The sequence below is a fragment of the Solanum tuberosum genome, unplaced genomic scaffold (assembly GCF_000226075.1).
Source record: "Solanum tuberosum cultivar DM 1-3 516 R44 unplaced genomic scaffold, SolTub_3.0 scf00397, whole genome shotgun sequence".
NCBI lineage: Eukaryota > Viridiplantae > Streptophyta > Magnoliopsida > Solanales > Solanaceae > Solanum > Solanum tuberosum.
In genome coordinates, this window is record NW_006239334.1 from 519,188 (window position 1) to 522,603 (window position 3,416).

The following is a 3,416-nucleotide window of genomic DNA, read 5'->3' on the forward strand; positions in this document are numbered from 1 at the left end:
TTGTTGCCCAACTTGGTTGGTCACAACTTGACTTAGCTTTCGGATAGCTTCCCGAAATTCAGCAGTAGTGACCTCTCCTTGGGGTTGCACTTCTGGTGCATTAGGTACCCCTTGTTCCTCAATGTTCTTTCTAGCGGGACAACCTAGGACATCTCTTCATTGAGGCATGATTTGAAAGATACGCGCGTACACGAATTAGAAGAATTTTTTAGAGATAAACTATAGCGCACGAAATAAGTATGAAAGAAGAGAGATAGTTCCTAAATATTGTAGCCTCCTAATTATAGATGTGGCATGCTTCACACTGATAAATAGGACTCTACAAACACGGCTTCATAAACTCCCTTGAACTCTTGACTATGTGCTCTGATACCAAGTTTGTCACACCCCGAGCCAACACCCTGGGCGGGACTGGCACTCGAGAACCATTGTTTGCCTTAAGCGAACCCTTGGCCTGGCTAGAATCTCAGCGAAAGACTTTAAGGATTAATAAGACAAATCAAATGCAACTTTACTACACTGTCTCAAAATAAACTGTAACGACCCTAGAAACGAACTAGTGAAACTATAGCCTAACGTGTGTGTGTTAGAGTTTGGTGTGAGGTTTGATGGTGCTATATGTTGTCCCGAGTCATGGTTAAGGGGTTTAGGGGTTAAACGTAAAGGTACGACTCCCCATGGACCACCCTAGGGGTCCTTGAGGAGGACCCTAAGTTTAACCCCCAAGGCTTCCCCAAATGATCAACTTGTCAAAAATGGGGTGACCTATGGAAGGGTTCCACGCCCCGTAGGTCCATCCACGCCCCGTGGATGGCCTCCGTAGATCATGGCCCCTAAATTCACCTCGTGGATGGCACCTGTGTGCTGTCAAGTGTAACGACCCTCCAAATAAAGTAGGATAAAGTAAAGCCTCACATGGGTTTTATGCATTAATAACTTATAAAAATAATGACGAATAGCCTTGTAAGTCAGTTTTAAAGAGTTTGGAAGTCAATTGTCAAGGGACGACCAAGACGTTCGGAAAGTAGTCTTTTACGTGTTGGTGTGTTCTAGTATGTTGTTCATGTTTTTATGTGTTGTTTGGAGTCTAAAATCAGTGGAAGTGACCATAGTATCTTAATAAATGTTTTTAGGATCATAACGTTCGGATACGACGCCCTGGGGGCCACCCTAAGGGTCCCCGAGGAGGACCCCAACCTTGGCCAAGCAAGCTGCCAAGGAAGCTTGAAGTTGTGCTTGGAGGGAGCATGTCCGCGTCGTGGACTAGCTCCATTAAGGGCCAAATGTTTGGTCCGCGTCGCGGATATGTCGCTGACTCTACTGTCTTGTATTTAATTTCTAGAAAACATGCGGGAAAACCTGCGCGTCGCGAACTTGTTTCCCGATGAAATTTGCGAAAATAAAACTCAAGTTTGACTTGTTTAAAAGGTCCAACTAAGTGAGGGGTAGTTTGGGTACTTTGGGGAATTATTATAAACGGTTATTTTACCTATTTTAGGGTAGTTTAAGTTGGTTAAACCCCAAAACCTAAACTTGGACCCCATTCTTCAAATTGACCCTTCCCTCTCAAAATAGATTCTCTCTAAAACTCCATTGAAGATCTTGATGAAGCTCAAGCTAGAAGATGGGTTTTCAACTGATTTCTTCTTCAATCTCATGGGTCTTCAATAATTAAGGTATGGTGACTCTTGATTCTTGAATAACCTGTCATTCAAGGAGTTCTATCAAAGATTTTTCAAAAGTGATTCAGAGACCAAAATTCTCAATTTTCAATCTAAACATGGGTTCCTTGTCAAATGATTTTTATAAATCATTCTATTGATTAATTAATGTGGAATTAAGGTTTTTAAGATAATTTTCAAAGGAATTCTTAAATAACCCATGATCCCCAAATTCTCAAAAATTGGCCTATGATGTGGGTCTTTGTGAATATGATCTATATTGGTGAAATTATATTTAGATTAGATTGTATCGATGTTTCTTATGATTATATATACTTATTCATGTTGAATTGTTGGTGTATTGATGAGTTGAGGATTATGGCCTTATTGATCCCTTTGTTTATGGAATTGTACTTAGACTATGTTTATGATATTGAATTACATTGTTGATTCCTATTGCTACCTATGTCAATTGATTATGAATTGTTGAGGATTGATCCATGGTGATCATGACTTGGAGAATTAGTAAGTTGACCTAACCTAGTCTATAGTATGAGAATTGATGTTTTGTGGTTTGATCCACTTATGGTGGAGGTGTTTAGTTCTTGTCTATCTATGCATGTTGAGATCATGACCTTGAAGGCAATAGATGTGAAGTGAATTGATGATTATGATGTATATGTTTATGAAGTTATGCTATGAAGGTTATGTATGAAATCCTCAATGCTAGCATGATGTTTAAAGGGTTTTGATGATGAGGAGTATAATGTGAATGATAATGTTAAGGATAAGGTGTGGTCTACATGATTGATTATGTTAGGTACTATTGTGGAATGACCCCTACCTATATGACCCCTATATGAATGTTTGATCATATACATGTTAGGAGTAGCTATTCAATGATTGAATGTGTCCTTGTCTCCTATGATGAAGTGTGGGTGTGTGGTCTAGAATCCCTAAGGGCTTTATATGTGAATTGCTCATGATTTGGGGACATTGTGAATGTGTGGTGATCCCTTGAAGGAAAGTGCACTCAATAACAATGTTGTTGCTATTATGTCACTATGAGGACCACTATGCGCACACACACACTCTATATGTATAGCTATGAGTATGATGTGTTATGGTGTCTATTGAAAGGTTAACTTTTATAAGCACCCTTACATCTTATTATGCATGCAAAGTGTATGATTAGCAAGGTATGAATATGTGTTGTATAAAAGTGTTTATGTGAAAGGCTTTCTCACATATGTGTACACACACATAAATGAATGAATAAGGTTTATGATAATCTAGTGAAAGTGAGTATCTTGAAAGGTGTCCTCAATTGTACTCTAAACTAGACTATGTTATGAATATGGTATGACTATGTGAAAGGTCATTCTCACATAATGTAGGTTCTATGATGAAAGGTCATTCACATCTTAGAAACCTTTGAGCTATATATATATGAGGGATTAAGTCCCTAAAGCATACTTAATGAACTAATGTTAAATAAAGGCTTAAAGATGTTTAAAAAGGGAGTTGGAGCTCAGCACCGAGTGAACATGAAAAATTAGAGTGGGGGTTTCACATTTAGCAAGTCCGGCTTCCCACAAGAGAACCTTCACGTTTAGCAAGTCCGGGTTCCCAACATAGATGTTGTCTCATGAGATGGAAACCTCCACACCTAGTAAGTCAAGGTTTCTAGTAACAATCTCCTTGTTCCATAACAACGTGACCCCATAGGTCTTACCTTAGTGGATCCACTAGATA